We start from the raw sequence: 14,243 nt of genomic DNA on the forward strand, positions 1-14,243 counted from the left end.
GCCATCTAAATGAAAAAGGCATATGTTCTCAAAATTAATTGACACTTGATACATCTTTGCTTCAGTCCCTTGTTACTATTGCCAACCTACTCCAGTGCAGCAGATGTTAAACTCAAGAGTTTCATTGTAAATGGATCAGATAGGACACACACATGTAAATGTAAGTTATATCTAAATAACATTAGAAGGTTGTATTATTAATGGGACATGGTCATTTTATGGACTTTTGTATGATGAAAGAAATTTCAGGAAGAAAATAAGAACAATCTATATAACTTCTTCACTTGCCTTGTTTAAATTGTTGCAGCTTTAACAACAAAATATCTCCATAACTGCTTTTATAAATGTATTGGAATTGGTAGGCACCAATCAAATGTTTGTGAAGACTTAGAAAGTATTTCAAGCTTCTTAGCGACTGAAGTTCATGTATTCCTGCAGTGAGTAGTAGCAAAATAGTGGAATCATTTTCATTGTATGGCACACAATAATTAATATTGTTTGTTCAACCGCTTAATATAAAAGCTTGCAGTTTACTTTCTTGCTTGCATTAGCCTGTTTGTCTTGATCCCACTGGCTGCAAGTATAAAAGGAAACAAGTTAAATTGAGGAACTGCCCTATTTTGGAAAGCCAGTGGGATCATTGTGATCATGCTATTGTCTGTTAACAAAGCTTTAATGGAAATTTGTCAAAGTATTATGAAAGTGTAAGTATACATGATTCTACTTTGCAGAATAATCTAAAAATCAGTTTATGTAGCTTTAATTTTTTACCATATGAAAATATACAGACTTTAAAATGTGGTGTTCTGACTTGTTATATTGTATGCATATACTGTCACTTAAAATGTCCTCATTATATAATGTAAAGTAGAATCTGCAAAAGTGCTGTTGGGAATGGGGGGAGTTATCAGTGCATTAAACATTAAAGATGTCTGTAGTTATCTGCACCAAATACTGACATTTATTTTTAATTGTACAATGATAGGTGCATTTATCTGAAAATAAATCAACCTTCAAATCTAACGTTTAGATTATCCTATAACACTTCATTCACCTGAGCTAAACAGTCAAATAATCATACATTACTGTAAAGTTTATTTTCAATGCTATTTTTAACTTTCATTTCTATAGATACCCACACATAACTTGTTTATGTATACTCATTCATATTTTGGACATTTCCATAGACTATATAAGCAGGAGATACAAATCTGTTTGCAATAAAATAAAAATTAAAGACTGGTTTAGCTTGTTGATAAGCAATTAAAATCATTTAAGGGTCAATATGAAATGATTTCTTATTAACCTGTAATAAACTGTAAGTAGATAATAGAATAATAAAGTAGTGTTTGAATCTGTTACTGATATGTTTGTACTCACATTTTATTTTAGTCATCTGATTGTGCCAGCTTCAGTGAGCTTTGTTCATCACGACCAAGACTTTTTTCTTTCGCAGTAGTTTGAAAAAGGTGTTACATTTTTAGGAAGTGTATGTAGCCAGAGGAGGAGCAGAGTGATAAAAGTGAGAGTTCACTCGAGGCTTAGGTTTAAACACAAAATCACTCACTCTGGATTGGTTTTATTGGAGAGGTTCTGGGTTAATACAAATTGGCACCAGTTTGGCAAAGCTTCGTTCCTTCCATGCAGTTTTACAGCCAGCAAGCTTAAAAAATATTTGAAACCGACAAAAACTATAAACCCCACACCATGTAGCATATATTTTTCCCTAGAATTCCTTGCCCTGGAAAATGCCAGTTTTCTACCCCATGAGTAAAACCCTTCTTTTAAGATAGGTAGGGTACTACCAAATTCATGGTCCATTTTGGTCAATTTCACAGTCATAGGATTTTTTAAATCATAAATTTCATGATTTTAGATATTTAAATCTGAAATTTCACTGTGTTATAAGTGTAGGGGTCCTGACCCAACTCTGAAGGCAGGAGCACAGAAGTAAGGGTGGCATGGTATGGTAATGCCACCTTTACTTCTGTGCTGCTGCTGGCAGAGGCTGCCTTCAGACCTGGGTACCCGGCTAACAGCTGCCACTCTCCAGCTGCCCAGCTCCAAAAACAGTGCAGAAGTAAGGGTGGTAATACTGACTCCCCCCTAAAATAATCTTGTGAACCCCCCCAACCCTCTTTTGGGTCAGGACCCCCAGTTTGAGAAACGCTGGTCTCCTCCGTGAAATCCGTATAGTATAGGGTAAAAGCACACACAACACCAGATTTCATGGTCCGTGAGGCGTTTTTCATAGCATGGAATTTGGTAGGGCCCTAGATCAGCTGCACTTAATTAGCTCTCAAATAATAGTTCCTCCCTGAGCTGTTTCTGAACTATGGTTGGGAATTAACCCCTGAAGTCCCAGGCCATTGTCTGGCTTGTCAAGGACTCCTCTGCAAAATGCTCCTAGGGCAGACAACAGCAGGGACTTGAAGTTCCTACCCAGGACCACCAAATATTTTTATGCACCATCATAGTGTAAGGTAGAGAATATGTTTGTAGACTGCTAGTGTTAAAATAGGTGTATTATTATTATAGCCATGACATCAAAATAGCTCATTGGAAGTCTGAAAGACAATGATTAATGAGCCAACAGCAGAACGTATGGGTCACATCAAGTGTTCAGGAAAACTTATTTTTATTGATTTATTTATCATGTCAGAGGGTATTGTTAGGACCATTTCTTCTCTTTTGATCAGATTTTACTTCTGCATAACATTTAGTCATAATCCTGGACAGTAAAAATTAGAGATTTTTATGAAAGCTGAAGATTTCCCTCAACCCCATCACAAAATGTGAGGTCAAGAAATCCCATAAAAGTTTTATTGTAAGACACAATCATTCAGAAATATTCATTAGTTTAACTGAACTGTTTCTGTTGCTGACCCAAGTTTTAAAGAAAAGCTACATCATAAGACTTCATCTGACGGTACTTTAGATTATAGATATCCCACTCCTTTCTTCAAAATGAAATCTTGGTAAGAATGAATTAAATACCCAGCTAAACAGAATTCTTACTGAAACATTTTAAAGATCAATATTTAATATCAGAACAACAGAAAAGTAGAAGAGCTGTCTAAAAACTGTAATTCTCAAAACAATACCTAAATTTTTCATAAGTATTAATATTGCATAAGATACAATATTGTTTAATAATGTCTAATCTGCCTAGTCTTTGTTTCAGTATTTATGCACACTGAGCTGTGGAGAGGCTAGAGTAAAAATCATTATGCAAACTAACTCCCTGATTGTAGTCATTCACAACTCTGAAACTTTTACCTTTTGATGTTGATATTTTTTGTACTAGGTCGCTGCCTCAAAGTGAATTTATTTAGGAAACTTTGAGCAAAAATAATTAAATTTTTCAATAGAAGGGGAACGGAAAAAAATATACACTTCTCCCATTATTTTATTTTTTTTAAATTTTGTTTGACTTTGTTTTGAACAGAGTTACAGTCAAAATGGCTGGGGCTGAAATTTGGAATAGAAATAGTCCTCACTGAAAAGAAGTGTTTTTGTGTTCTGCAAAAAATTGTGAACTTTCGTAAATTGCATACTGAGCATATGCAGTAGATATTTTTGCTAAGTTGGTAAAGTGCAGAAAAAAATAAAAGTTCACTAAATGTATGTATGTTCCTAAGTTAGCTAGAGAATGAAATGTGTCGTGAAACATTGCTTTGTATCAGCAGGGACACCTATAACTGACACTTCATAAGTTATGCAAAATCTCCTTGTAAGGCATGCAGAAATGATGGAATTCTTGGAGAATGAAGTTCCTTTTTGTTGTTTTTTAAATCTTTTTGAGTTAAAACCCTAGGCATTTCTGTACCAAAACTGTTATATATATATGTTAACAGAATATTAGGGTTCAGTTATGATTTATGGCCACAGTAAGCAGCCCAGGCCCCCTCTTGGCCGTAGACCAAATTGTTCCCATAAACCCCCATGTTTCCATTCAAACAGTTTGGGCTGTTCAGGGTATCATGGCTTTGGATTCCACATGTCCCCCACCCCCATCCCTTTGCTAGGGGAAGTTGGAAACTGAAATACAAAAAGTTAAGATTTTCTTTGTAATGTTACTTTGGCTAATTTGTGGTATTTTATAGGCCGATAGTTCTTACATATGTATCTTAATATATTGTTTATATTTTAAATCCCTAAATTATAAGATGCAGAATACAGCAGAGGTAACATTACTATGAGAATTTTTTCATTTCCACATTTCTGTGTATTTAAATTCATAAACATAACACTGGAGTCCCAGACAAAAAGTATGTTAAGATAGAGTTATGGTTGAGGGCACATGTTCATATTTTAGAATACAACACCAGAGTAGAGTATTTTAATTATCCCATAACAAAGCATTAGAAGCCTAGGAAATTCAGAGTTAAGGTTAAACCTGAAAGAAATTATTAAAAAAAATATAAAGGTATGGTATGCTTAGTTAAGATACATGTGGTTTTCCTGTCCCGTGAACATTTTTGAGATTTCAAAATTTTTCCCCTTGAGCACTGGGGCCCCTGGTGGCAGATAATTTTTCTCTGACCAGAAGTTCCATCCTGGACCTAAGAAACCTGCCACCAACATTTTCTATAAAAAGTTTCAACAGATCAGCATTTTCTGCCATCCATGTGCTAAATTACTTGGCTACAACCTGTATTTGTTTCTGCCAAACATTTGAAATGCATTTTACTGCTTTGATAGTGTTCTGACTATTGGGGATGATGAGGTATATCTACTTAGCGTTTCAATTGCTTTTAAACCTCTAACCAAAGGGGTTTACTCCATAGGAAGAGGGAAGAGATCATCACAGTGTATAAATGAAGGAGCTTCCACTGCTACATAACTGCACTCCAGAATAGATACATTTTGTGCTTTGCTGGAGTATGTTTAACATAGAAGCTCAAGAGGAAAGAGCAAAATATTAACTCCTCCTCCTGCAGGTATCACAAACTAAAAATGGTTGTATAAGGATATAACAAACTGCAGCAAATAGGGATGTTGGGGGCTTCAGTAAAGACTCGTGCATAAGCTAGATGGAATTATAGCCTCATCCTTCAAAATGTGGTTTGTTGGACTGCTGGTCATGTATTCCACACGTTGGTACACATGTGCTTCATGCACCTGAGACCAGAGATTTGTAGCAAATAGTGTCTGTTGGTCTGGGCATCTGCAGTTGCTCTCTGAACCAAGGGCATAAACAGTGACACAGACTGATGCCTCTTCAGTCCCTTCTTACCACCACCTGGTCCGAGGATTCTCTGTGTCCATTTCGATCTTCCTCTGCTTTTAATACCTGTAAATAGTTTTTAGTAAACTATAGTATTTTTATAGTTGGTATAGTTAGTTCTCCCTGCCTCAGGGAGCCTCTCCCCATGGAGGATCATGCCAAGACTGTATCTCCTGCCCCTGTTCCTTCTCCATCTGTGATGAACACCACCGCTGCCTTTACTGCCTTGGAGAGCTCACACTGCCACCAAGTGCAGCATCTGCCACTCCTTCTTGCCTCAAACCCTTGAGGGATGAGAGCTCCACCTGCAGAAGCATCTCATGAAGAAAGCCCCGAGACCCCAGTCGGAACCAGGCCAGAGAGACCTCCCAGGACAGTGGCCTCAGACTGTGAGTAGCACCCTTCTGAGCACAAGTTCCAGAGTAGACACCAAAACAGTTAAGTCTAAGAAACTTTCTCATGAGAGTAGGGGGGTGACCATAGCAATAAGGGCAGATCCCAGTACAGCTCTGCCTGTAAAATAAATAAATGAAAAGGATCCTTCCTCATTTTGGTCCGAGTCAGGTGAATCCTTGTGCACAGGTCCTAAAGAATTAGATCTGGATAAACCACCTGTCCAAAAAGGTAAGGTGCGGATGAAGAAGCCCATAGTTCTAGCTGCATCCCACAGGCCAAAAGATCAGTGCCCACCAGTCCCATCTGGGAGCTCCATGTTGGACCCCTATTCAGAGGTCCCAGCATACTCTGCGTGGGATCCTCTGCAAGCTCCAGGAAGGACTGAAACCTTTATCATGCTGGAGCATATTTTCACTCTGCCTTATCCACAGTCTTCTCTTCTGTCAGGCCTGGTCCTCCTTAAAGATATTTCAGTGCCATAATCCACTTTAAGAAGAGGATCCTCCCCTACCGCGTGCAAAAGTCAGAGCATTCTTCCACTGGTACCAATGGCACCACTGGTAGAACAGGAACCTACCTTTTCATTGGACGTATCTGATGCTCCAGACTAGTCTCCCAGGCCCTCTAGGGAAACAAGCCCCAATAGAACCCATGGGCAGTCTTGGACCATCCTCCTTCTCCAGGTTATGACTATTTAGGGGGACTGTTGGTACTCTGTCGTGGGAGCCCCTCTGAATGCTTGATCCTTCCTACTGGCCTTACTGGGACCCAGGGAATCTATATCACAGACAACCCAGATCCGTGCAAGAATTGCACCAACCATCTTCTCCTAGCTGATACCAGCTATCAGAGTTTGCAGAGAAAAAAGTCAAATGGGTCCTAACGAGTGTCATTCTCCTGACTTGATGAGGCAATTGCTCCATCATCTCCCCCCGCCCCTCTGATGACCATAGGCAATACCAAGAATCATTACAGAAGGTGGCAACTGAGCTCCAGGTAACTCTTGAGGAGGTCCAAGACACACAGCATGGTCTACTGGACATTCAGCAATCCTCTGGCGCTAGTAGTGTGGCCCTCCCAGTCAATGAGGCCATTATGGAACCCATCAGGTCTGTGTCATACCCCTGCCTCCTCTGCTCCTACTGTGAAAAAGGCTGACAAATGTTTTCATGCTGACTAAAGGGCAGAGGTTTTTAGTTACACAAACAGTGCCCAAATCCTTAATGGTGCAATAGTTACAGATGGGTCCAGGATGCGGCACCCCAAGACTGCTCCAACTGACAAGGGTGCTAAATGCCTTGATCTCTTGTGGAGGAAGGCTTTATCATCAGCTAGTCTCCAGTTCACAGTTGCTAACTACCCTTTGTACTGTTAGCAAAGTACAATTTCCTAAATTATTCTAAATATTTGGAATTCAAAGACAAACTTTCCTAGGGAGACATGGCTCAGTTCCAAGCCCTCATTGATGAAATCAGGTTGATGTCTAAAACATCATTCCAAGCAGCAGTGGACACAGCGGACGCTACATCTAAAGCCATTGCCATAGTTGTAGTCATGAGGTGCGAATCATGGCTTCACTCCTCAGGCTCCCTATGTTGGGCTAGATTAGGCCCAGAGGCCCCTTCTGGAGGCCTCAGGATCCTACCATACCCCATCCCAGAAAAGAGGAGTAGAGATGTCCTCCAAGTGGCCTAGAGTGGCTGGGGAGAAGCAGCCACTCAAGCTGCAGGGAGTAGCCAACCAGGGCCCAGGAAGGCCATATAAAAGTCACTGCAGAGCTGGAGACAGTGAGTTGCTGCCTGGAGCTGGAGGAGTGAGGCCTGTGTTCCTGGCTGGCTGGCTGACTGAAGGAGCAGCAGGACCATGGACAGCTTAGTGAGGGCAGGGACCAGGGCAGTGAAAAATTGCTCCTGGCTGGCTGCTGGGCCTGAACACAGAAGAGCACTGAGTGAAGGGTGAAGCATCAGTGAAGGCCGGGACCAGTCCAGGCAACTGAAGGCAGTTTTGTTAAAGGGACACAATGATGCATGGCTGCTATTGTTAGGGTCCCTAGGCTAGGATCTGGAGTAATGGACAGACCTGGGTTACCCCCATGGGCCACTGGGAAAGTGCCCTGCAATTGGACAGTGATAATTCCCCAGAAGGGGATCTGAACTACTTAGTGACCCAGCTGGAGAGCTGGGCCCAGAGAGGGCAAAACTGTTGCCTGCAGAAGAAACCCTGATACAGCCTGACACCAGGGCCAGAACTGTTTAAAGATTTCAGGCACACCCAACCCAAAGGAGTGCTTGCAATAAGTGCTTGCCATGCTGTTACAGTTGCCCCGGGCGGGGGGGTCCAGAATACCATCGAGGAGTTGCCCTTCGATAAATTTAATTTCTTGAGTGAGAAAACCAACAAGTCCCTAGATTCTCTTAAGGATGCTAAGACAACTCTCCACTCAGGCATTTGCACCTTGTCCCAAAGAGAAATCACCACAAGGAAACCTACAGATCCAGCTGTACCCACCAGGCATTTTATCACCAGTGCCCTTATAAAACACCACACAAACAACAAAGGGTTCAAAGACCCACTTTTGCAGCTTCCTCTGCTTCCATGACTGCTGCCAATCCGCACACGCTATCCAATGGTTTCTTTGAGGGATGCTCGAGAACCGCATATTGATATTGATGCCATGCCATATTGCCCCCCAAACCTTTGGCTACCTAACCCACTTTGCACACAACTGGAGGGCAATAAAATGGGTACTAGAGATCATCCACTCTGGTTACACAATCGAGTTTATCTCATCTCCCCACCACAAGCTCCCCTCCCGGCCTCTTCTCAAGGATCACTCTCACAAGGAGATCCTTCATCAGAAGGTGAATTCTCTCTCCTCCAGTGAAGGTCTATTGAGCTAGTTCCATTCCAACCTTAAAGGAAGGGGTTCTACTCCTGCTATTTCACAGCTCCCAAGAAAAATGGAAGATGGAGACCAATTCTTGATCTACACCAACTAAAGATCTTTATTTGCAAATCAAAATTTCTCATGGTAACACTGGCATCAATAATTCCCTCCCTGGAGGAGAGCACATGGTTTGCAGCCCTGGATATGAAAGATACTTGCTTTTATGTGGCTATTCACCACTCCCACAGAAGGTTTTTCAGATTCATGATAGGACAACAGCACTACCAGTTTGGAGTACTCCCATTCAGGCTGGCAACAGACCCGGGTTCTTCATGAAAGTGTTCTCTCTATTGGCAGCCCAAATAAGAGGCAATGGCTACACCATCTTCCTATATGTGGACGACTGGCTACCAATGAGCAGATAAAGCTAATAGGTCCAGTCAGCAGCCCTATTCTTACTCCACCTCTGACATCACTGGGGATTTGTATAAACAAAATTCCACTTTGACTCCCATAAAGACTATAGATTTCATAGGAACAATCTTAGACTCATCCTCAGGAAAGGCCTACTTCTCTATAGGTAGATTTCAGACTGTGGACATATAGATAAATCAAGTCACCCTCAAACCACAATAAACATCTGTCTTTTCCTCCTAGGCCATATGGCTGCATCTCATACATAACGCTGTTTGCCATGCTCCATCTCCATTGCCTGTAGGCCTAGGTTTGGTCTGTTTACTCATTAGACAAGGAAAACATGAATCCCACAGAAGGTCAGAGCCTTTCTCATATGGTGGACAAAAGTGGACTAGGTGTGAGTGGGAGTTCCCCTTCTTCCAACCATACCCAACACCAACCGTAATTACAGATGAATCCCTCATAGTATGTAAAGCCCATATCAACAGTCATACTGCATATGGTCTCCCTGGGAAGCCAGAATGCATATCAATCTGCTGGAGATGAAGGCAATTCACCTACCCTGTAACACATTCCTCCCCCTCATATGGTTCTGGCACATCCAAATGATGTCAGACAACATGGCAACAGCTTTTTATATAAACAGGAGGGATCAAGATCTAAGGTAAATTAAGTTTGAGACCCCTGTGATAGCATCTAGGAACCCTAGTCCCAGACCAGGACCCCACTGTGCTACACACTATACTAACACAGAACAAAAAAAACAGTCTATTAGATGTCTTCACTCACCAGGGAGTTGTGTTGGATTCTGTGTAGCTGCTCCAACTCCACACATATAAACACTAACATGCACATATTCTCTCTCTTTCTTTCATTCTTATGGGTCCCTCAAGAAGAGACACTGCCTCCTGTAATGCTGCAAAGAATTTATTGAGTGGGGGAATGGAAAGGGAAGAGTAGCCCTCCATGCTGCCTTCACTCACTCACTCTCGCACACACAGCAGCAGGTGCTGGGAAAAGTCCTCAGGAAACTTTCAGGGACAGATCTCTTCCTTACTCCCTACAGCATAGTTGTAAGTATCAATCCTAGCATATATTTGCTGGGAAGCTCATGGGTGGAGAAGCCTTTTGTGATGGTAGGGGCTACCTGCCCCTGCTTGGTTCCTCAGTGATTGCAGTCGGACTAGCTTCACACACGTGTGTGTGCTGCCACAGAATTTGGGGTGCAATCCAGACCAGTAAGGGGTTGTCACCTCTTACCCTGTAACCTTGAATGCCTCACAGTGCTTTGCTACTGTAGCACCTGCCCTGGGACACTAACAGTCAGCAACAAACATGCAGGTCACACCGCGTGTCTGTGTATGACTGCACCCCTAGTCCAGCAACTATGACCCCAGCAGTCTGCCAGCAACACACCCATCACTCTACTAGCCTTAGTTTTACTACTTGCAGGGTATCCCCAACTCACTCCCAGTCCCAAATTTTCCCAAATGTGCTCTAATGTCTAGTCCTCTCCTGGACAGTTTGTTCCTCAAAAGGCACACAAGCACATCAAAGCTTATTAACGTCACTTAGTTAAATACACCCTTCCATTTAAACAAAGCACTGAGTTAATTTATAGTAAAAATAAATGTATTAACAATAGGACATAGGTTAAGTGATGCCAGGTAAAAGGAATAAAGTCAGAAAGGGTTGCAACCAAAATGCATCTAATAGTCTAAAACTTAATCTAGCAAGATATAGCCTTTATCCAAGATGATTTATCTCACCAGTCATTCTTCTTCCCAGCCATGACTGACTTTGCATCAGTCTGGACCTTCCACAGAAGTACAAAATGCTGGTTTCCCCTCTCCGTTCCAGGTGAAAAATCTTTCCCTAAGCAGGGTTCTGACCTATTTTCAGTTTCCAAAGACTTCAATCCCTCCTTGGTTGAAGGAGACCATCTTTCTCAGCTTGTCTGATGCCAAAGATGGCTTCTGTCTTTGCTCAGACCTTCTTAAGTTCAATTACTTTATTCCAAGAGGCAGGATGATCTCATGCTGTTCTTACCTTCCTGTGGACTTCTCATCCCTTTGCTGATTTCTATGTAAATGAGGTTTCCATTGTTTTAGTTTACACCTTGCTTAATCTGACAGGAGGGAACCTGTTTGGCCATAGACTTTAAAACATAATATTATTAAGTATCCATAGTTCAGCGTATAGTGTTCATACGAACATTTCACAATGATATTAACCACCAGTATGGCATTAACATTCAGAAAACACTGCACTCTATACATTTTTATAACACAATAATATTGTATACAATCAGTTGGTTCTATTGCTTATCACTTGAGGTTCAGCCTCCTTGTCTTTTATAGAGCAATAAACCTTTGCAATATATTCTTTGAAAAGTAAAACCTAGACCAAGCTCTTCTCTCCTGCTGGGGCATAGACGCCACGTCGTCTCCTCCCTCACTTGTTGGCTTGATAACTTTGTTTACCTAATATGTAAAAATGGACCTTCATTGTCTTTGCCTGGAGACTGGGCTAGTCAGGGAAAGAAATACACATTCTTCTTCGAGTGCTTGCTCATGTCGAATCCATTCCAGGTGTGCGCACACCCACGTGTGTGGTTGTCAGAGCTTTTTACTTAGCAGTATCTGTAGGGTTGGCAGTGGTACCCCCTTGAGTACCGCACTCTTGCACCAGTATATCAGGCACCACTGACCCTACACCCTCGTGGTTCCTTCTTACCATCTGTGGTAGTTAGTTGGAGCGCCTTCTCTTGCATTGCAAAGGCTAGCATTTTTTGTCTATTTTCTTTGAGCCTTAGGGCCTTGTAAATAGTTTTGTTCATAGTAGTTAGTGTTAAGTAGTTAAGTGTAGTCAGTAGTTAGCAGTTAGGGTCCCAGCAGGGACTTCTCCCCAGGTGAGGCATGCCCCGGTCTCCTGGGTTTAAGTCTTGCGCAGACTGCAACAGGGCAATGCCTGTAAATGACTCCCATAGCAGCTGCTTCAAGTGCTTGGGGGAATTGCACGTTACAGACAAGTGCCGAATTTGCAAAAACTTCTGGTCCCGCATGCAAAAAGAGCGGGATATTCGGCTTTGGGCTTCTCTTCATGGACTCTGCCCTGAGCCCGGCCTCCATGCAGCCCCACCAGGACTTGCTGAGTGCCTTGGCCTCACTGCGCAGTGTGCCCCGTCACTGGGCTCCGTGTGACACTGTTCCCAGTTGTCGGTGCCCAAAATGACGAAAAACCTGGCACCAAGCAAAAAGGGACATAGGGCAAAGGACCCACTTCGGGCCGCCCAGCTGCTCCAGAGCCGTGCACTCGCATCCCTCCAGCCAGGGCCACCCAGAGAATTCAGGGGGCCTGGGGCAAAGCAATTTTGGGGGCCCCTTCCATAAAAAAAATTGCAATACTATAGAATACTATATTCTCGTGGGGGCCCGGGGCAAATTGCCCCACTCCTCTCCCCCCCCCCCCACACGGGCGGCTCTGGGAAAAATAAACCTTCTGCATCTTGGCACAAACCCAGTTTTGAGAAAACTTCTTTACGAGGTATCACTGGTTCTCAGCATCAGCTAGTGCTAAAAGGCACAAAAGCTCATTAAAAGGGTTGGACAAATATTTTCCGTCAAAACTTTTTCTGGATTGAAAACTAGGGGTTTTTAAAAAGCAGAAAAAAATCACGAACAATGTCTGCTTTCCTTCAATATTTGTTGTGGTTTTTTTAATTGAAAAGCTGAAAATAGTCTGCCAAAACCTGAATATGATTTGGGGTTTCAGAAATGTGTTGCCAAATATTTGCTGCTTGCTGTGTGTGTTTGTTTAAAGAAACAATTAAAAAAATCTGCTTAAAAAAAATTCAAAACTTTTGAACCACCTCAGCTTGTGACCAAACACCTGAGCCCATCCAGTCAGAGATTTTTCCAGGTTTCTGATACTCTGCTGGCTTCCTTGACTCATATCTGTCTCCATAACTTTGGGTTCATTTAGGTTAGAACATAAGAACAGCCACACTGGGTCAAACCAAAGGTCCATCCAGCCCAGTATCCTGTCTACCAACAATGGCCAATGCCAAGTGCCCCAGAGGGAGTAAACCTAACAGGTAATGATCAAGTGATCTCTCTCCTGCCATCCATCTCCACCCGCTGACAAACAGAGGCTAGGGACACCAGTCCTTACCCATCCTGGCTAATAGCCATTAATGGACTTAACCTCCATGCATTTATCTGTTTCCTAGAGACTGGCTCCATGGGGTCCCTCACAAACTGGAGACGGTTCCTGTGGGTTTGTCTTTAGTATAGCTTATGCACATACTCCACGAACTGAGCATTTGAGCTTGTTCCAGAATCTTGGATAAGCCTATGTTGTGAAAACCGAAATGCTCAAAATAGCACATGCATGTGAATGGACACAGGGTGCGAAAATTAAATTAAGCCAGGGGTTCTCAAACTGGGGGGTCAGGACCCCTCAGGGAGTCACGAGATTATTACTGGCGGTCACGAGCTGTCAGCCTCCACCTCAAACCCCACTTTGCCTCCAGCATTTATAATAGTGTTAAATATATAAAAAAAGTGTTTTTAATTTATAAGGGGGGGTCATACTCAGAGGTTTGCTACGTGAAAGGGGTCACCAGTATAAAAGTTTGAGAACTGCTGAATTAACCCCTCTGGAGCCTCAGGGAATGTAGGGGAGGGGGGTCTCCTTTGGTAGGGTTGGGAAGGATATTGCTCTTCTCATGTGATCCCTCGCCCAATGGCTAATTTTAAATGAAGCTACCCTCCCCTGACATGAATCTCCCTATGGCACTGAAATTAAATATAGACTATAATTTGGCATCTGAGAAGTGAAAGGGATGGTAGCCCAAATGGAAAAGTTAACAGCTTGGCTCTTCTGCAAGCCTCAAACTGCTGAATGAGCTTTAGGGTAGGGAAGGCTGTACCTCCCAAACAGCCTGGCCCTGCCCCCTACCCGACCACCACCTACTTCCTGCCACCCTCAGAATCCCCGACCCATCCTGCTCCTTGTCCCCTCACTCCCCAGAAACGTCACCCCCAACCACCACCCCGGGAACCCACCCCTGTCCCCTGACTGCCCTGACCCCATCCACCTCCCCCCGCTGAGTCCTGACAGACCCCCGGAATGCCCACGATCCAACCCCCCATTCCCTGTCCCCTAACCACCCCCCTCACCTCTGCCCCCTCCTTGTGCCCTGAGTGTCCCCGGGACTTCCTGCCCCTTAGCCAATGCCCCCAGCCCTGGCCCCTTACCCCCGTCTCCTCCCTCACCCGGAGCCTCAGTGCATCCAGGAGCATCCCTGGA

Source organism: Mauremys reevesii, linkage group 1, assembly GCF_016161935.1.
Source record: "Mauremys reevesii isolate NIE-2019 linkage group 1, ASM1616193v1, whole genome shotgun sequence".
Classification (NCBI taxonomy): domain Eukaryota; kingdom Metazoa; phylum Chordata; order Testudines; family Geoemydidae; genus Mauremys; species Mauremys reevesii.